The sequence below is a fragment of the Pelodiscus sinensis genome, chromosome 13, assembly GCF_052426305.1.
Source record: "Pelodiscus sinensis isolate ZL-2025 chromosome 13, ASM5242630v1, whole genome shotgun sequence".
Taxonomy (NCBI): Eukaryota; Metazoa; Chordata; order Testudines; family Trionychidae; genus Pelodiscus; species Pelodiscus sinensis.
In genome coordinates, this window is record NC_143064.1 from 27,516,149 (window position 1) to 27,537,288 (window position 21,140).

The 21,140-nt window shown below is 47.1% G+C and overlaps 1 long non-coding RNA gene across 1 annotated transcript in view; it reads left to right on the plus strand.

Moving 5' to 3' along the window:
* The window catches only part of LOC142831217 (uncharacterized), a 77,433-nt gene that overhangs the window by 744 nt on the left and 55,549 nt on the right, over positions 1-21,140 (plus strand). Inside the window, exon 2 of the long non-coding RNA XR_012906881.2 lies at positions 3,609-3,694. This is a non-coding gene — a long non-coding RNA (uncharacterized LOC142831217). The remainder of the gene's footprint in view (positions 1-3,608; positions 3,695-21,140) is intronic.

The window sequence follows — 21,140 nt, forward strand, 5'->3', positions numbered from 1 at the left end:
TTATTCCTAAAACAGCAGCGATGCAGCGGGATTCTGCAGAGCAGCCGCGCGAGATGCGGGAGAACACATCAGGACAGAGCAATGCAATGAAATACAACAGCACGACCCTCACAGGGAGTAAGGCCGTCCCTTATAGCCACCCAGGACAAGAAAAAGAACAGGGGAAGTGCAACGATAAGCTAGGACAAAATAGTGAATAGAAATACAATGGAAGCATGATTAGAACATTAACACAACTGAGCTGCCTAGTTATAGGGTGGAATATCCTGTAATGAAAACTGCACCACAGTTCAGTGACAACAATCAAGTAAAATATAACACAGGACAACTATGAACCCATACACAAGAATGGCAGGGATACCAGCAAGCCATATAGGACTGCCACTTGAACAGAAGAGTCATGCTGAACACAGACAGGGAAAACCAATCACAGACATGCCCTTATTTGGGGTAGATGCTAAATATATTGCACCTGTTGGAGAAACAATACTTTGGTCCACTATTATTAATTTTTTACTACTGTACACTGGACTGGATCCCATTGTTCTAGACACTGTGCAAACAGTAGAAAAAACAGCCTCTGCCTCAAATATGTTCATAATTTAAGTCTAAAACAATAGACAAGAGCTGGAGACAGAGAAAGGGGGGAGGGTACAAGGAAATATTAAGGCTAGAAATGGTCATACAAACTTGGATGGAACTGTCAGAAAATACAGCTTGTGAACACAGAAATACTTTGTGAAATCGTATCAATGTTGCTGAGATGTTGTTTTGGAGAAATGAAGGTGAAAATTTCCCAACAATGTTGAAAGGTCCCATTTGTATAGTTTCAGCACAAAGCATTTCAATATTTTTGAAAAACTTTTTATTTTTTTTAAATATTGCATTACTAGCAGATGTACCGGCATTGCTCAGGTCTTTAACTGAAGTAATTTTTTTAAAGTACATGCTTTATTTCAGTTGTTGTATTTTTACAAAATGAAAGTAACTGAAGGCTAGAGTGAGAGTTTGGGGATAAGGAGAGGCACGGGTGGATGGCTTAGGTCAGAAGATTGGGAAGTGGCGGGGGGAGGGCCTTAAGATATAGGAAAGCAGAAGGAGGTGGGGGGGCCTGGGGGAAGGAAATGGGAGTGCAGAAGTCAAGAAGTCCATGGAGCCTAGCCAGCACCCCACCCCCAACCCCGAGTGTCCCCTCAAACAAGCTGCAAGATGGAGCGGGGCACTGGAGACTGGGGTTAGCTCCTGATGCACCACCACCACTCAAGGCTCAGGACAGGGGGCTGGGAGGTGTGTGTGGGGGCTTATTCAGGCCGTCCATGGCAGTGAGGTTGGCGCTGCTCTGATGATGGCTCCTACCAGGGGACCATGTCAATGCTCTCCAGCCAGCGGCTCCTCCCAAAAGGCCAGGGCTGTGTTCCCCAGAGGGAAGCACCTCCTGGGAGGGGGAGATCCAGGTCTGCACACTTGTTGGGTGGGGGTTGGAGCTCTGTGGGCTGGTCCTGGCTTCCAGCTGCCCCTGCAGCCTGCAGCTGCCTCAGGAGGGGCCTTGCTTGGAGTAGTGGCCCCTCCCATCCTACAGCTTGTTGGGGGGGGCAATGCTTTGCGGGCTGGTCCCGATCTCCAGCTGCTCCTCCCCCCCATCAGCTGGTCTGGGGGGGGAGCAGTTCAGGGACTGACCCTGGTCTCCAGTGTCCCCCTCCATCCTGCAGCCTGTTTGGGAGGGTGCTCTGTGGGGCTGACCAGGCTCTGTGGGCTGCCCCTATCTTCAGGGGCCACCATGGTCTGACGGCTGTTGAGGTAGAAGTGAGGCTCTGGGGGCTCACCCTGACCTTCAGTAGCTCCCCTGAGGTCTGGGGGGGGAAGCTCCAGGGGGATCCCACCAGTCTCCAGTGCCTCTCCTCCTGTGACCTGCAGGCTCTCGGGTGGGGGGACAACTCTGGGGGCAGCTCCTCCCTCCAGGGGCCCCTCCACTTGCCTCCAGCCCTCTAGGCAGCCCGTACCACTCTCAGGCACAGAAAACAAGTCTGACTGGGCTTGAGCTCTGCCCACTGCTCCCAGCTCTGGCTCAGGGTCTGTCTCCCTCTCCAGCCATATCCTCAGTCCAGCTGGCATCACCCAGTCTGTGCATCCTACACCACACCCTGCTGCCCCAGTCTCTGGAGAGCTGCTCATGCCCAGCCCCGTCATGCACTTAGCCTGACTCTGCTTTGGCTCCAGCATTAGCCCTGCCCAGATCCCCCCACCCAGGGGTCACTCCTTAGCTAGGATAATTCACTCCTGCTCACGCCTGCTGTCTGGGTGGGAGGGGCTCTGGCCCTACCTGCTTTCTGTCATAGAGTTCAATTGTCCAAGTGATACTCTTGGCCACTGTGGCAGCACCTACACCTCTGCTCTGCCTGGATGTAAGTGAGAGAACTGTGGCCCACCCAGGCTCACCTAGGGCTAGACCCCAGTTTGCCCCACACCAGTCTGGAGGGGGTTAATGATGCTGAGATGGGGCCGATTAACCAGATAGGCCAGAGCTGAGGGGAATTAGATGGCCCATGTAATCCCCTGAACAGTGATGGAACCCAGTTGAAAAAGAAGGGGGAAGGGTAAATCCAGGAAGCTGAGAGAAAGGGGAAGGTGTTTGGGAACTATAGTGACAAGTAGCCAGCAATTTCTCCATGGGAGAAGGGAGTTTGGTGTGGCAAACCCACAGAGTTGGGGAGCCAGAAGGTAGGGCTGAGATGTAGGCAGGAATCCAGGGAAACAGCAAACAACTCTTCTCTGGAGGGAAAGCTGACCCCAGTTACAGGCATAGGCTCCCTGGACTGGAGCTTGGAGCAGCAGGGAAGCTGAGATTCCTGTACAAGCAAGTGAGGAAATGGCACAGACCAGGCGGTGGAGCATAGCCTGCCTTGGCTGGTTGTCCAGGGAGACTTTGTTGCTCCCAAGAAGGGAGGACGATAGTGAGCTGGTTGGGAGATGGAGTCATGAAGAAGGAGACCATGGGGTAAGAAACTGACAGGAGGGGGTATTAGGCCTACAACCAGTTAATCCCAGAATAACCAGGAGTGCTCTGATGGTGAGTGCTGCATGGCATAACTATCACTAGCCCAATATATGATCAAGGGACTTGTGCATATTGAGCTGAAGAAAGGAATTAATTTGTAACTCAACCATAAACTAATAGTGGACTGAAAAAACAAATAGGAAACTAAACTTTAAGGGGCTGTGCTACAATAGACATGTAATGGTTTGATCTTTTGAATTTGTTATGCCACAATAGTATTACTTTGAAAAGATTCAGTGTCTTTAAACATAGCTAACTAGAGAGAGCACTACAAATACCTAATTTTAATACTAATTCATGGAAACCTTTAATCTCTTCACTCTTGCACCAATCGATTTTTATCTATGGAACATCCTTGATTAACTGAGAACATAACCAGGCAGTGGTACAGCAATCAGGTGTATAAACTATGAGATTTCTTGATCCTGAATACTGCACCAGTATTCACATCACCCTCAATACAACCCCCAAATTCTATCCCAGAATGCACTTTGCCTCAGTATAAAATGTGGGGTGTATCCTCAGGATTTGAGTTTTCCTTTGGTTATTCCAGAATTCTGGCCAGGAAGCTGAAGGTGAACCTTCTCTTGTGCTTTACAACTGGGACATCAAGAAGGACCACATCCATTTATCTGCATGGTAAGAACACATCTCTTGGAATGCACCTTATCCTAGAAAGCAGTAAAGGGATTAGAATGGAGAATACACTGTAGCAAAAAATTCATCCTCTGGTTCCCAGAGGGAATGGACTACAAGGGATAGTAATTAGCTAACTTGCCCTGGAGCTGGCGAGCCTAGGATCATGCCAACCCTGACTACAGAATGAACCCCACCTAAGGAGAATCAGACATTTTCCTATAAAGAGCAGAAGATGGCTGCTGTAAGGAGGAAGCACAGGAGACTATGCTAGGATTTAAAGTGAGGCGCCTGCAGAGAAGACTCTTGAACTAGAACAAAATACAGGACTGTGTAGCACTTTAAAGACTAACAAGATGGTTTATTAGGTGATGAGCTTTCGTGGGCCAGACCCACTTCCTCAGATCAAACAGGGGAAGAAAATAGTCACAACCATATATACCAAAGGATACAATTAAAAAAAAATGAACACATATGAAAAGGACAAATTACATTTCAGAACAGAAGAGGGATGCGGGGGGGGGGGGGGGTAGAGGAAGGTAAATGTCTGTGAGTTAATGATATTAGAGGTGGGGAAAGTATTTTGTTTCAGCTACAACAGACTAACACGGCTACATTTCTATCACTATTCTTGAACTAGAGGAATTGTTCCAGCTAGGAAGGGCTGGGAATAGACAAGCAAGACAGTAAGGACTAGTCAGACCAGGGGAGTTTAGGCTGTACCCCACTGAAGGCTGGAGAGAAGGCATTTATGTTTAGTTTTGAACTTCAAGTTAATAAAGCAGCAGATGCTAAGAAGGGTTGTTGTGAGTGGATGGGACTGGAAATTTCTGTGGGGCAGTGGTTCTCAACCATGGGTACAGGCACCCTTGGGAATACACAGAAATTTTCCAAGTGGTATGTGAACCAATGTCAGTAATGTAGGGCTGCGTCTACATTGGCATGATCTTGCGCAAAAGCAGCTGCTTTTGCGCAAAAACTTTCTGCCTGTCTACACTGGCCCCGAGTTCTTGCACAAGAACACTGACATTCTAATATGTGAAATCAATGCTTCTTGCGCAAGAACTATGATGCTCCTGCTCAGGGATAAGCCCTCTTGTGCAACTGTTCTTGTAGACACGCTATATGAATTTCTTGCGCAAGAAAGCCCTATGGTTAAATTGGCCATCAGAGCTTTCTTGCGCAAGAGAGCATCTATACTGGCATGGATGCTCTTGCGCAAAAGCACATGCCAGTGTAGACGCTCTCTTCTGGAAGAGTTTTTGCACAAGAACTCTTCTGCAAAAGAGTTCTTGTGCAAGATCATGCCAGTGTAGACGTAGCCTAAGTACAATATTTATATTCCAGGTGACTTATTTTATAATTATAGGGTAAAGTAAGAAGTGTTTCAGGAATACCATGCTGTGACACTTGTGCATTTTTGACTGATTGTGTGAGCAAGTTGTCTGTAAGTGAAGTGATGTGTGGGGGCCTCAAGACAAATCAGACTTGTGAAAGGGGTGCAGCCGTCTGGAAAGGGTGACAGCCACTGAGTTGGTGGATCCAAGAATGGAAACTGAGATGAAGGGCAGTGTGCAGGGCTGCCGTAAGGCCAGCCTAGGGCTCTGTGAGGCAGCCACTAATCTGCAGTGGTCAAATAGGTCTTTTCCCCTTCCCCTAAATTCTAGGGACCTACCTCCTACAAGAGTATGCTGGGAATATTTAATTGATCCTCAACACCATGGGGTCTTTAACTTCCCCCTGGAGCTAAGTTCCCCCTCAGCTGCACAGCCATGCAGCTTTCCATTAAGCCCTGTGCAGAGGCTCAGGTCTGCAGCGGGGAGAGATCTCTCTCTCCCTTCCCTGCCAGTCCCAGCACAGACTGCTGGGGGCAGAAGGGGAGGTGCCTCTCCCTGCCAGCTCCAGCACAGCATGGCCACAGATGGAAGCCTCTCCTTGCTGGCCTTAGCAGGGAGCCACCCACGTAAGCCCAACCCCTCACTCCACTGTCAGCCTTCCAGCCTTGAGCACCCTCCTGCACCCCGGAGCTCTCAGCCCCACTCTAAAGCCCACACCGCAGTCCAAATCTTTCACCCCCCCATCCCCGCATACCAACCCCCAGCCCTGAGCCACTCTCCCAACCAGGATCCTCCTTCTGCTCCCCAAGCCCTTCATCCCCAGCCCCACCCCAGAGCCTGCACCCCCTGCTAGAGCCCTTGCAGTCCAACCCTTAGCCCCACCCTAGAGCCTGTGTCCCCAGCAAGAGTAAACACAGCCTTGCACCCCAACCTGTTGCCCCAGCCCTGAGCCACCCACACTCAGAACCCCTTGGCACCACTCCCACCACATGAGGTTATATGCTCCAATGTGGAGGTGACACGCAACACGTCACCTTCATATTGGTGAAATTCATTTGGCTCAGAGGTAGAAAAATTAGAGGGAACACTGCCAGAGAGCCTCCGGGTGTGATCAGAAAGGGTCTTAGTTTCACAGCGATTCCAATCTTTTTACTTATTGGCAATGCTTACGTACTTTACTGAAACAACAAAATATTTCTGAGTTTCATTTTAATACCGCTTGAGTTTGATGATTTTTTTTCTGGGTATGTTGAAAAGCACTTTTATTTCCACAAGCTTTTTAAGATAGAGCGGAATTAGCTGGGGATTGTCCGTTTTCTTTTCGATGGCTTGGGGAATAGACCTTGGTGTCAATTTGCGTGAATTTGAATTTGAATGTCTTGACATTTTGTACTTTGAGGTGCGGAGTACTATGCATATCTTGTTAGACTGTGTCAAAGTTGACTCAGGACTCACAATTTTCATAGACCACTCTGTTTTGCATGAATGACAGTTCAGAGGTTTCTCTTTCAAGTCTGCTGTTAAAATGTCTTTGAAGCAGTATGCAGGTAATCAAGTCATTGAGACAATGCCCTTTCTGGTTGAAGAAACTGTTTTGTCTTTGTGATACTGTCTGATATCCATTTTGTGTGCATTGATTCTTTGGCGAAGTGTTTGAGACGTTTGTCCAATGTACATAGCATGTCCGTCTGCTATGGATATTGGACAAACATACTGCTTCAAAGACATTTTAACACCAGACTTAAAAGAGAAACCTCTGAACTGTCATTCATGCTTAAATTTGACACTTTACGCCTGGGTCTTAACAAAGACACTAATTATCTTACCCATTACAAAGCTAGCTTCCCCAATTATCACTCCTAATACCATTAGCTCATAGACATTTACCTCCCCTTCCCTCATCCCCCCTCTGTTCTGAAATTTGATTTGTCCTTTTTATATGTGTTCACTTTTTTTGTATTGTATCCCTTTGGTATATATGGTCATGCCTATTTTCTTCCACAATTTGATCTGAGGAAGTGGGTCTGGCCCACGAAAGCTCATCATGTAATAAACCATCTTGTTAGTCTGTAAAGTGCTACATAGTCCTGTTTTTTGTTTCAGCTACACCAGACTAACACAGCTACATCTCTATTACTTATCACCCTTAAGTGGAACATTTGTCCTCTACCTTAACATCCTTCTTCCTGCTTACACACAAACAACTTTACCTTAACATCTCTCTTCCTGCTAGAGGAACATACAACATTTCTTTAATTCATTCATTACAATATATTTTAGTCTACTTTCACAATCCCTCCTTTTGGTCAAGCTATGCCATAACCAACAATTACTGGGTTCCACATACCAACTGTTCTTTGTCTCTTTGTTCATCAGTGATATTTTAGAATCATCGTATTAGCACTCTGGTTTGGGGCAGCGACCTGTGTGGCGTGCACAACTAGATTGTTCATGGCAGAAAAGGGAAAAAGGCTTACAGTAGTCAGGTAACCCTAGAGCAGGAGCAGAAGCCAACCCTTGATTGAGACACACAAAAGCTGAGTCGGCCTCAGGGGGCCATGGCATGGGATCAGGCACAGAGAACCAAGGGTATGTCTACACTACAGCGCTAATTCGAACTAACTTAGCTAATTCGAATTAGCGCATCTAGACCTAAAAACTAGTTTGAATTAGCGTTTTGCTAATTTGAACTAGCATGTCCACACTGAGTGGACCCTGAACCGGGGTTAAGGATGGCCGGAAGCAGTGCCGGCAGAGCATCAGAGTAGGACTTAGAGCGTGGAGCTGCTGTCTCAGGCTAGCCGAGGGCTGTGCTTAAAGGGACCCGACCCCCAACCTGGACAGACAGTTCTCAGGGGTGCCCCGCTTGCAAAGCAGTCCTGGCTTGGAGTGCCCTGAGTGCCCACACTGGGCACATCACAGCACTCGGCCATCAGCCCGGCTGCACTTTCCGCAGGCTGCCATCTGGGGAGAGGGGGCACTTGGGGGGCTGCAGGAGAGCTTCCACCCCCAGAAGCCCACAGAGCCAGCCCAGTCCTCCCCATCGGGGGCTCGTGCCCCATTCCTCCCTCACCTCCTTCCACTTACCCTTCCCTAGCCCCCCTTCCTGATGTACAAAATAAAGGACACGTGTGTTCAAAAATAGAATCTCTCTTTATTGAACAAAACTGGGGGAGACTGGAAAAAGGAGGTGGGAGAGGGGAAGAGAGAGGCTGGGAGAGGGGAGGGCAACTAAAATGATCAGGGGTTTGGAACAGGTCCCATATGAAGAGAGGCTAAAGAGACTGTCTTTGGTCCATCCCCTCCAGGGTACCTAGGGTTGGCTGCTGTCAGCAGACAGGCTACTGGAGTAGATGGACCTTTGGTCTGACCCAGTATGGCCATTCTAAGCCCAGGGCTCAGGTTCGGGGGTCTCACTGGACCACCTTGATTTTCATGCAAACCTGCTCCTGGGTGGCCAGGCTGTCAGCTATCCTGTCCTAGACGGCCACTTTCCTGTGCCTAATGCGGAGGTTGTGGACGAGGTCCACGATGTCTGCACTAGACCAGGCGGGTGCCCGCCTCCTGCGGTCCTGGGCAGGCTCCCAAGAGCCGCCAGCTTGCACCTGGCATGGGCACCGTAGCCAGCCCGTGCCACTTTAAGGAGTCCGGGGTCGGGAGGGGGGCATACGAGTTTCCCTGGTGGTGCCCAGAGTGGCCACCAGGGAAAGCTAGGGAGGGCTAGCCTCCCACTAGTTCGAATTAAGGGGCTACACAGCCCTTAATTCGAACTAGTAAGTTCGAACTAGGCTTAGTCCTCATGGAATGAGCTTTATCTAGTTCGAACTAAGCGCTCCGCTAGTTCGAATTAAGTTCGAATTAGCGGAGTGCTAGTGTAGTGCCACTTTAAGGAGTCCGGGGTTGGGAGGGGGGCATACAAGTTTCCCTGGTGGTGCCCAGAGTGGCCACCAGGGAAAGCTGGGGAGGGCTAGCCTCCCACTAGTTCGAATTAAGGGGCTACACAGCCCTTAATTCGAACTAGTAAGTTCGAACTAGGCTTAGTCCTCATGGAATGAGCTTTACCTAGTTCGAATTAAGCGCTCCGCTAGTTCGAATTAAGTTCGAACTAGCGGAGTGCTAGTGTAGTGCCTATCAAAGTTAATTCGAACTAACATCCGTTAGTTCGAATTAACTTTGCAGTGTAGACATACCCCAAGTGAGTTCCTGGAGTGGCTTAGCGAGAGAAGTATATTGGGAAATCCATTGCCTGCGAAACCCAGCCATGCCCAGGAACTTCCGGACCTGGCATGAAGAGTTCGGTCGGGGAAAGTTAAGGATAGCTTGAACACGGGCGGGAGAGAGTGTACGAGAACCATGAGAGAGGAGAAAGCTGAGGTACGTGACAGAGGGTTGACAGAACTGTAGCTTAGGGTGATCCTTGTGGCCCTTGTTTGCCAGGGCAGTCAGGAGCACTAAAATATCAGTTTCTGAAGCAGACAACAAAGGGGAACAGAGGAGTAGATCTACATATTGGATCAATGTGGACCCCCGGGGAAGACACAGTCAGCGAGGTCTTGGGCTAATGCTTGAGAAAAGTAAGATGGGCTTTCAGTATACCCCTGTGGGAGCATGGTCCATGTATAATGCTGCCCCTTGTAGGTAAAGGCAAAAAGATACTGGGAATCAGGGTGAACTGGGACAGAAAAGAAAGCAGAACACAGGTCAACAACAGTAAAATGAGTTGCATCTGGTGGGATAGAAGCCAAAATGGTTGCTGGGTTAGGGACAACAGGAAAGGTGGGCATAACAATTGACAGTCAGGACACATTCACCCGTAGGAGACAGCAGTAACAAGGGGGCCAAAATTTCCTGAGGTTCCCCTAGATCCCGTCATTGCTGGGGAGTGAAGTATGGTTGGGGACCAGCGGACGTAACATAACCTTGTTGATCACTTACGGGGCCATTTGGTCGGCTCGGACACTCGTTTTTCCAGTGTCCAGGTAGCTTACAATAATTACAGACACCTTCAAATCCTGAAAACCCCTGCGGCCCCTGTATTGTCTTCCCCTCCCCGAGTAATGCTGTATCTGGAATGCCATTAACTTTTGGGAAGACTGTTCCTCTTTTCCTTTTAGAGTGAGGTGGCAGTGCTCTGCCACTGCTCGCAATTTGTCCATGGTCTTGGTCTCCCATCCAACACTTATTCACTTTAGCATACTGCCAATAGCAGGTAGGAGGCCATTAACAAATGCATGCGCCAGGGTGCCCTGTCCATTTTCACCTGGTCACTGTATACCAGAATGTTGCAGAAAAAAAACCATCAGTCAGTCGGGTGTGATAGTTGCCCGGGCTTTCTCCCTGTTGTTGTTTACTGCATTGTATGGTTGTCCAGTTGGTTTTTGGAGTCCATACTTGGGGAATGGCCTCATGCAGGTGCTTAGCTTGATCCTTACATTTGCTCCGGTAGGCAGCGTCAGGACCAGTGTCTGGCAAATTAGAATGATGCTCAGCGGTGGGCCAATTTGCTGTCGTGAGCCATTTTTCGTGCTTGCTAGGGGTTAGAAGTAGCTTACACTGTTGCAGGAGGTCTGCCTCAGAGGGTTCATAGGCGTTGCACACTAGCAAAAATTCCTCTGCAAATTTGGTAGGGTTTTTTTCTGGGGCTTTGAAAAACCTTTTACAATTGAGTGGAGCGCCGTATGGGTCCAGGGTTTATAGTTCCAAGTGGGACCGGCCTGGGTCTTCTCGGAGGGCAGGGTAAAGGGGAGTGCTCGGTCTGGTGGTGGGAGAGGAGGTTTCCCATAAAGCTTTTAACTTATCATTAGAATCTTTGAGAGACGAGTTTCTATTCTGTCCACCAACGATTTGTGTCTTCCCACCACTGCATGAAACAATCGACCTCTCCTCTAGCCAATTTAGTTTTTGGTTGGCCGAGTTTGTCTTTTAAGACATTCACTCGGTCTTTGTCCCAAGATCCTAACAGTGGCCACTGAGTTTTGGGATCCCCCTGAGTTAGCCTAGATCATTTCTCCAGAAATTTACAGGAGACCGGACCCTTTCTAAAATACATAAACTGAGCGGATTTAGACCTCTGATTTCCCATACAGGAGGACTTAACACACATCACTCACACAAGAAGGAAAATCGGGTTCGTCAGAGTGGTGCCCGGTGCAATACACAAAAGAAGCCCACAGGCTACTGCCTCAATCGCCCTTGCATTCACTCCAAGGATTTTATCCAAGGCGCGGTGCAGCTGCGATTGTGCAGATTCCAGTCACACAGACCGTGGGGACAGGAGCCCCTTGATCGGCCAGTCCCTGGACAGGGACGGTTCCCAGACTCACTTACACCACAGGGAAGACAGATAGACACAGAGACAAGTCAGTCCTCAGGTTGGACCAAATACCAGAATACCAGAGGTAATTACCTGACCAGATGCCAGATTCCAGATCCCGGGATTCACCAGAATAGAGTGGAAACCTACAGGTTCGATGGCGTAGACTTCACTGCAGAGCGGAGGACCGTTCGGGCCAAAGTGCCTGGGTGCCAGCTACCACGGTCGTCTGTTAACTGTCAGTACACAGGATCCAGCCTTTTTCTCACAACAACTATTTGCTTTTTATAATACACTGATCTGGCTGAGGAAGACAATCATAACACAATCCTCACATGAAGCAAATGAGAACAAATCTTGTAATATAAAAGAGCAAGCATGATTTCATCTTTTGTGAGGAGCTGCATGTCTCCTGTGATTCCAGAGTCTGATGCAATTGACCTGTGCTGATGCTTGTCTTGCATCATTTGAATGAAAGAGTGCATCCAGCCAGTTATAGAATCATATAATACTAAAACTGGAAGGGACCTTGAGTGATTATCAAGTCCAGTCCCCTGACATCATCCTTGACTGATATCTGTCTAACCTGCTTTTAAATATCTCCAATGATGGAGATTACACAACTCCCCCCTCCTCCACCTTCCCCAAGCTATTTATTCCAGTGTTTAATCACCCTGACAGGCAGGAAGATTTTCCTGATGTTCAACCTAGACCCCCCTTGCTGCAGTTTAAGCCCATTGCTTCTTGTGTGATCATCAGAGGCCAAGGAGAATATTTTTTTTTCTCCTTCTTCCTTATAACATCCTTTTAGACACCTGAAAACCGCTATCATGTCCCCTCTTAGTCTTCTCTTTTCCAAACTAAACAATCCCATTTCTGTCAGCCTTCCCTCATGAGTCATGTTTTCTAGCCCTTTAATAATTTTTGTTGGTCTTCTCTGGACCTTCTCCAATTTCTCCACATCTTTCTTGAAATGTGGTGCCCAAAACCGGACACAATATTCCAATTGAGGCCTGATCAGTGGAGAATAGAGTGGAAGAATGACTTCTCGTGTCTTGCTCACAACACTCCTGTTGTAAGCTCATAGATGGGACAGGTCAAGAAATTTACATGAGCTTCTGCAGCCAGTTTCTATGACAGACTGCAGTTCTGTTCTTTCCTGGGCAGCTATTTCAATAATATTGAAAGTTTTGTAGCTAGTGCATAATGCACAAATTGTATGAGCTGACCATAAGTCTTGCTAGTACAAGACTCTGAGAGTAGTGTGTCAGTCTGCCCATAGTCAGTGCTCTTCGTTGCTGGAGAACTGTCAAATAATGTATGTGATAACTTCCCAGATGTGGTGCACAACAGTCACAGAAGTCCACTAGGTCTAGAAAGCTTTGTACTTCTGTGTGCTTTATAGTTGGGGTTGTCAGTACAAAACTGTCCCTTAAAAACCACCTCTCATACTCACTGTGCACTGTCATGTTATGCTCTTGAAGTAACACTGTTATAAGGTGAGAATTATGCTCTTCCAATGTTTTCCTGCAGGCCATGGTGTTTGAAACTCCAGATGGCACTAAGGCTGCACAGATTGTGTTTTGAAAGAACCCCGCAGGTGAAGAGCTTCTAAAATCATGTGTAGCATGGCAGGCATTGTGTATTATGAATGTCCTGGACCTGAACTCCTGGTGAAGCTCAGTTTGGTGATACTCTGATGCAGATACTCTGATCCATTTAGCTCATTTGTTGTCTGATCCAGAATGTGGTGGTGGTGTTCTCAGGCCTTACTCTTTTTTAGGAGGTGCCTCTTGACATGGCTTCAGATCTTGCCTTCGGCTGTGTCTAGACTGCATCCCTTTTCCGTAAAAGGGATGCAAATTAGACACATCACAATTGCAAACGAAGCGGGGATTTAAATCCCCCTCCGCTTCATTGCATAAACATGGCTGCCGCTTTTTTCCGGCTCGGAGCTTTGCCAGAAAAAAGCGCCAGTCTAGACGCGGATCTTTCGGAAAATAAAGCCTTTTCTGAAAGATCCCTTATTCCTCTTAAAATAAGGAATAAAGGATCTTTCAGAAAAGGCTTTATTTTCCGAAAGATCCGTGTCTAGACTGGCGCTTTTTTCCGGCAAAGCTCCGAGCCGGAAAAAAGCGACAGCCATGTTTATGCAAATGAAGCGGGGGGGGGGGGAGGGATTTAAATCCCCGCTTCATTTGCAATTGCGATGTGTCTAATTTGCATCCCTTTTACGGAAAAGGGATGCAGTCTAGACACAGCCTTCATGTTTTTAGTTTTTTAACTATCACAATAAGAGACACCGAGGGGGTGAGGCCTTCTTCATTAAACATCGAGCTTTTCCAGGCACATCGGTCCTTCTTCCCCAGTTTCCTGCTGTGGATTAGGCTTCTCAGTTGTGTAAGTTGACTCAATTTCCTCTCTGCTTCCAGTGCCTTGGAACAGAGTGTGTTTGGCAGAATTGAGTCAGTAGTCACATGTCTCAGCATTTACTGCATGTGCCCATCCTACCTCAGTGGCTGTTGTTTCTGTCCCATGATCACTTGTTTAAATTGGGCTTTTCATAAGATTACCTCATGTTAGCTCTGACTCCACCACATACACTGCTGGTGATTGCATGTGGACAAATTTAGACTGTTGCCTTTTTGCAGAGGTATGAAACTCTTTTGGCCTACTTGCTTCCTGTGTTATTCCAAAATCCCGGTCAGGAGCTGAGACAGGATTTTTCTTAAGATATTGCACACAGCGTGGTGTCATGGTTTTGCTATGGCAGGGGTTCTCAAACTTTTTGATACCGCGACCCCCTAAAATGCTCATTGAATTTGTGTGACACCCCCCCCCCATCAAAGTTGTTAAGCAAAAGAAAAAAAAAAGGTGGGGGAGCCAAAGAAAGTTATTAAGCAAAAGAAAAAAAAAAGCCCCACTCACACTTGACTCACTCCTCCTGCAGTCACTGTGCTGCAGGGAAGCCACCGGCACTGCGCTTCTCCTGCGGGGCTGACACCCCCTCCCACAGCGTGCCCAGCATGCTACACAGCTGTGGGAGGGGAGCGCACATCCAGAATCCCTGGAAGTGATGCGAAGAACCCTGGGGAAGCCGGCAGCTGCGACCCCCCCCCAGGGTCACGACCCACACTTTGAGAAATGCTGTGCTATGGGACTCAAACTGGCTAGCTAACCTAGAATAGTGTTTCTCAACTAGTGGTACGAGTACCCTTAGGGGTACTTGAGAAAAGTCTGGGGGGTATGTCAACACAACTGAAATTTGGAGAAAACTGAATTTTTGATTTAAGTTTTACAGTATTTTATTATTTTTGTACTTTTTACACCCAAAAATTTAATCATCCGCCCAGCTATGATTAAGTTGTTCAAACAAATGTGTTGTGATGGTAGGGGGGGGAAATTGTGTGTCTGAAAACTATAGGTACTGGGAGGTACTTACAGTTTTTTTTAAAAGGGGGTGCTTTATAAAAAAAGGTTGAGAAACACTGGCCTAGAAGTAACTAGTGACAACTAAGTGCACAATTAGCTTCAAACCCCAACAACCAGGCCAGCATAGGCTCAGTCCTGGGTCTTTACCAGTGATTTAGATAATGGCATAGAGCAAGGGTGGGGAACCTAAGGCCTGGGGGCTGGATACAGCCCCAGAGGCTTGGGGCTCCCCCCAGCATTGGGGAGCCCATGCTGGTGAGGGGTGGGGTTTTTTTGTTTCTCACTTGTGTGCAGCCCCCAACTGATTTTTCTGTGGGTCAGTGACCCCTGACTCAAAGGTTCCCCATCCCCAGCAGAAAGAGCACACTTATAAAGTGTGTGGCTGTTGGGAGGAGTTGCTAATCCTTTGGAGGACAGGATTAAAATTCAAAATAATCAGCGCCTTTTTCCAGTGTGTCCAAAAGTAAATACAGGTCGATCCTCTCTAACCCAGGCCCCAGACTTCCCTAGTCTGGCAACATGCCTGGTCCAGCATTGTCGGAGAAAAGCTGTCAGGTTGGGTCCAGGAGCATTGCTGGAGTAGGGGAAGCCTCTGGCCAGCTGCAGCAGTGGAGTCCCCTGTTGATAGCAGCAGAGAAGCCCCCATCCAGTCTGCAGCTGGAACAGCAAAAACATGGCACCCCAGCGTCAGAGCAACAGCACCCACGGTCTGCAGCAGAGCTCGGGTTGGGGAGGCAAGAGCCTTGGTACTAAAAGCAGTGAAGTCCCAGAGGGGGGTCAGCGGCTAGGAGTGGAGAGGAGAGCATTGGCCTCCCCAACTCCTGCGAATTCCCTGATTCAGGGCTGGTCAGGTCTCAAGGGTGCCGGACCAGGGAGTTTCAATATGTAGGATGAAATTCCCTAAGGACAAATGCAAAGTACTCCAGTTTGGAAGGAAGAACAATCAATTGCAGACCCATGAAATGGGAAATGACAGCCTAGGAAGGAGTATTACAGAAAGGGATGCAGGGGTCATGGTGAAAAACAAGCTAAATATGAGTCAACAGTATAAAACTGCTGCAAAAAAAAGTGACTATTATTCTGGGATATATTAGGAGGGGTTTTGTAAGTAAGACAGCAAATTCTTCCACTCGACTCTATGCTGATTAGGCCTCTGCAGCAGTATTGTGTCTAGTTCTGGCTGCCACATTTCAGGAAAGATGAGGGCAAACTAGACAAAATTTGGAGGAAAGCAACAAAAATGACAAAAGGTCTTGAAAACATGACTGCTGAAGTAAACTAGGGTTGTTTAGGCTGGAGAAGAAAAGACTCAGGAAGGGACATAATAATTTTCAAGTACATAAAAGATAATTACAAGGAGAAGGGTGAAAAACTGTTCTCACTAACCTCAGAGAATAACACAAGCAGTAATAGCCTTAAATTGCAGTAAGGGAGGTTTAGGTAGGACAATTAAGAACAGCTTCCTAACTGTCAGAGTACTTAAGCACTGGAACATACTGCCTAGGAAAGGTCTGTGATTTAAATAATTTCTAACCTGTTCTTAAAAACCTTTAAACATCTGTCAGGGATGGTCTAGTAAGTTGTTAATCCTGCCTTGAGTGCAGGAGGATGACCTGATGAGGTCCTTTCTAGTGCTAGGACTCTATATTGATGGGATATGTTTATGATCTGTTGATTTCCACGTTAGAAGACATTACCTCTACATTTACTTCATCCTTAGGCCAGATCTACACTATAAGCTAAGGTGGAAGTTAAGCACATTAGGTCAATTTTATAACAAATGAGTCTACACCACCAAGTCCCTTCCATTGACCTTAAGGACTTTTAATGTTGACTTTGGTACTTCACTTTCACAAGAGGAGAAGTGCTAAATTTGACCATTCATGATCAAATTGGGGTAGTGCAGACACAGTGCTATTCAAGCTGATATTCGTGGGCTCCAGGAGGAGTCCCACAGTGCCCCAATGTGACTGATCTGGCCAGCACTTTCAACTCTGCTGCACTCCCAAGTGCACAGGAAAAGCTCGGAAACTTGAATTTCATTTCTTGTTTGGCCAGTGTGGGGAGTCCAGCAGCACACCTGACCATGAATGCCCAGGGTTGCAAATGAGCTCCAGCATGGAGCATGCAGGAGATACTGGATCTGATTGCTGTGTGTGGCGAAGCATCTGTGCAAGCAGAACTCTAAAGCAGAAGAAGAAACACTGATATCTATGCCAAACTTACACAGGGCATGCTGGAAAAAGCATACAGCAGAGATCCCAAGCAGTGCTATGTGAAAATAAAGGAGATCAGGCAAGCATACCAGAAGACAAAGGAGGCAAATGGTCAGTCCAGGTCAGAACCTTAAATTGGGCTTAAATTGCAACAAGGGAGGTTTAGGTTGGACATTAGGAAAAACTTCCTGTCGGGGTGGTTAAATGGTGGAATTAATTGCCTAGGGAGGTTATGGAATCTCCATCCCCGGAGATATTTAAGAGCAAGTTGGATAGATGTCTATCAGGGATGGTCTAGATGGTACTGGGTCCTGCCGTGAGAGCGGGGGACTGGTCTTGATGACCCCTCCAGGTTCCTTCCAGTTCTAGTGTCCTATGATTCTCTGAAGGTCCAGGTTTCTGGCCACATTCACTCAGCACCCACTCCCTACCATGCTTTCTTATTTGGAGAAGACTGATCTCCTGCATGGTAACCTGGATGAAATGGGAGAAGTTCTGTAACTGATAGCTCTGAAGCAATCCAGCTCAGTTTGCTCATCCCCAACAAATTATAACACCAGGTTTGCTGCCCTGTGTGCAATGGGCTGAAGGGATCATCTTGGAGAACAGCCACGCTGTTCTGGGGGGGGGGGGGGGCAGGGAGGGGAAAGGGCATCAAATGCCAATAAAAGATAAATGGCACAAATCAGAAATCAAGAATGGTCACACCCAAAAAACTTGTAGGGGAACACCCCATGGGAATTCAGTAATGGATTTAAAAGTAGCATCCTTTTCCAAAAGAATTTCAAAATCCGATTACAAAGTAGCAAATACAATACTGACAAATTAGGATTGAATAAGGATCTAGATGAGTCTCATTTACACAAATACTGTCTTTCTTTTGTCATATATATACAAACTATGTAAACTCCACTCCAGTTCATCTGATGAAGTGAGTTTTACCTACAAAAGCTTACGCCCTAGTAAATCTAGGAGTCTCTAAGGTGCCACAGGACTCCTTGTTGTTTTTTGCAGATACATACTAACACTGCTACTCCACTCAGACAGATTAGCAGGTGAAAAAAGCATACACAGGATGAAATATGTTTAACAAGCTCATGCAATCTTCCCGCACAGATAGGGATTAACTGAATGCACAGAGGTGAATGTTGTTAGAAGTCATCCTCACCAAACAGGAGGACAGGAAAAGACACATGAAACATGAGCATAAGATGCAGGAAGAGATGTTGAAGCTCATGGAGGGGGGCAAACAGCTGATGAGGGGCCTGGTAGAGGTGCAGAAAAAGCAGCTGGGTTCATTCTATAACCCACCTTCCTTCCTCACCAAGTTCCATAGCCTCATCTCCCAGACATCCTAGCAGGCTGATTAGGGGAGCAGAGGGCAAGGCCCAACAAGCCTTTCACTCAGCTCCCTGGGATAGCTCCTGGAGCAGAAGGCTGTCATTCCCACAGCTTTGATTGCTGCACAGGGAGATTGTAATAAGCCACACGTCTTTGTGCTCCCTCCCTCTGTTATCAGACCTCCTGCCAACAGCAGCTCTTCTGTCAGTGTTCCATGTGTTTCCAAAATAAAAAGACATTATTTCACAACAGGTTCCTTATTCATTGAGCCAACTGCATTTGGGAAGGAGGAATTGGTCTACAGGGCAGTACACATATAACAGGGGATAGCTTGGTTAGCGCAACATACATAACTATCACATCATTGTCTGATCATTCATGAAACTGATGTTCAAAGTTTCCCAGATGCACAGTGCCCCTCAATGCGCTCGCCTTATTGCCCCTGTGTCTGGCTGCTCATAACTGGCTGTCAAGCAGTCTGCTTCAAACACTTCCTCCCCCTATCATGCCAGAAATGTTTCCCATTACTTTCACAAATATTATGCAGCACACAAAAAGCAACAACAGCAATGGGAATATTGCTTTCTCTGAGGTCTACTCTAGACTGCCAACCAGTGTCCCTTTAAATGGCTAAAGGCACATTCTACCACAATTCTGCACTTGCTCAGCCTGTAGTTGAACTATGCCTTACTGCTGTCCTCATTTTTTGAGGAAGAACGGCTCTTGCGCAAAAGGTTTTTTTTGTGCAAAAAAGCACCATCTATACAGCGCCTTTTCACGCAAAAAACTCTTGTGCAAAAGGGAAAGGAAGAGGAAATGCAAATGAGAGCACAATATATGCAAATGAATGCTCCATTTGCATTTGCTCTTCTACAAGAAGATCATAGTTTAGACGTAGCTTAGGTGTGTGGGATACATAAGCTTCCACAGAGTTATCACCGTTTGCTTCTCAACTGTCAGAGCAGGTCTCATTCTGGTATCGCTGCACTTCAGGGGGGGAAAGCAATTTACAAAGTTCCATAAAATTGTCCTTATGCACGCAAAAGCTTTGCAGCCACGGGTTTTCATACCATAGACGCATAATTATGCAGTCCCACCAGTCTGTGCTTGTTTTCCAGGACCAGAATCAACATTCCACTGTGTCAGCATGCCCAACTGCTGCCAGCATATGCCAACTGCTCCATTCAATGGGTTCTTGCACATCTTTGCACATGGCCTCCTCACATTCTTGCTCGTGCCAACAGCTCGTGGTTACGCTCTGGACAAACTGCCACATAATGTGTGAGGTGTTTGCAATGCTTGCTATAGCAGCGTGCAGCTGAATGGGGTGCATGCTTTACATACTATGGCATCTGCACAGATAACAAGGGAAAAAAGGTCACAAAACAATTGTTTACCATTGCTTTTAAGTAGAGAGGGAGGAGAGAAGTGCATCATGGGAGGCTGATGATATGTACCAGAACCACCCACAACAATGATTTTGTCCCTTCAGGCATTGGGTGCCTAATCCAGAATTCAAATGGGCAGCAGGAACTGTGGGATGGCTACCCACAGTACATCAAAGATAGCCATGATAGTGGGGATGCCCTTCGACCTCCGGTGCCTAGTGAGGATGTGCATCTTCAACTTTGTAAAATCAGAGGCTCAATGTTGACCTCAATAAATTTTACCTAATTTTGAGGTACAGACAAACACTGAGTTACTTCCCAGATGTTATTTTACCTCTTTTCCAGCAGAGGGTGACCTATGTCTGCTATAAAATAGCCTCTGAATCCTTCTGTCTAGCAGCATTCCATCTTCACCCTCACACTGGCAGTCCCAGAAGAACAGAGGAATATAGTTTATTCTAATAGCAGTTTGGCCATGGCACCTACTTGAACTTGAATCCTAGCAGGTGCAGATGTACACTTGTAGAGAGGGGCATAAATAGGAAATAAGACCTAAACCCTCAAGAACTTTAGGGACGTTCAGATCCAAATCTGGTTTAGGGTTGGATTTTTGTGACTCAGGCTCAACTGTTTCTTTCCTTCCTCCTCTCCCCCAGCTGACAAGGGAATCAGAAGATTGGGGATTTTTAGTGCTTTTAAAAATGCCTGTGACAACTTTTGGAGGGCTTTGGCACATAAGCTGCCTTTTGCCCAGGAGAGGGCACTGAATCTCTACTTTGAAAGAGCAGCCAGAATAGCTGCCCAGTTGTGCTACTCACAGGAAAGTCTTTGGAATAATTTTGTTCTCGTTGCTGAGTCTAGTTTTGAGGATCTCATGATCTCGCTCACAGAACTCATTTTCTTTAGCCTCTGGCTCTACTCTCCCTGCCTATTCCAGGCCCTCACTGATCTGCTAACATTTATCCAGATGCCCTCTTTCAACTGTCTGCCTACCTCACTGTTCACCTTATTCTCTGTCACCCAGAAGACAGGGTTTTCTAGACATCTCTAATCTCCCTCCCCCTTCCCCCGCAATGCCTTCAGTGCTACTCTTTGCCACATCTCCCCACAACTGCTGCACGTGCGTGACCGGGCAGAGCAGAACAGCCCTGCTACCACTCTTTCACAAAGATATATACAATATGCAGTTGTATTTATAAGGCTAGCAGGGAGCTGGATGTTTGTGAATTGGCCCTTGGGAGAACATGCCACAGGTCTCATTGTCAAGACAAGCTTCCTAATATCCCCCCTCTCTTTGCCCTCTTTCAACTTCATCCCTTTACTCACTTGTGGTGCCACTGAATGTCCTGTCTTCTCTGTCCTTGGTGTGTATCATCCCCACCCAACCCTACCCTCTTCAGACATGGTTAGAATGTAGCCCGC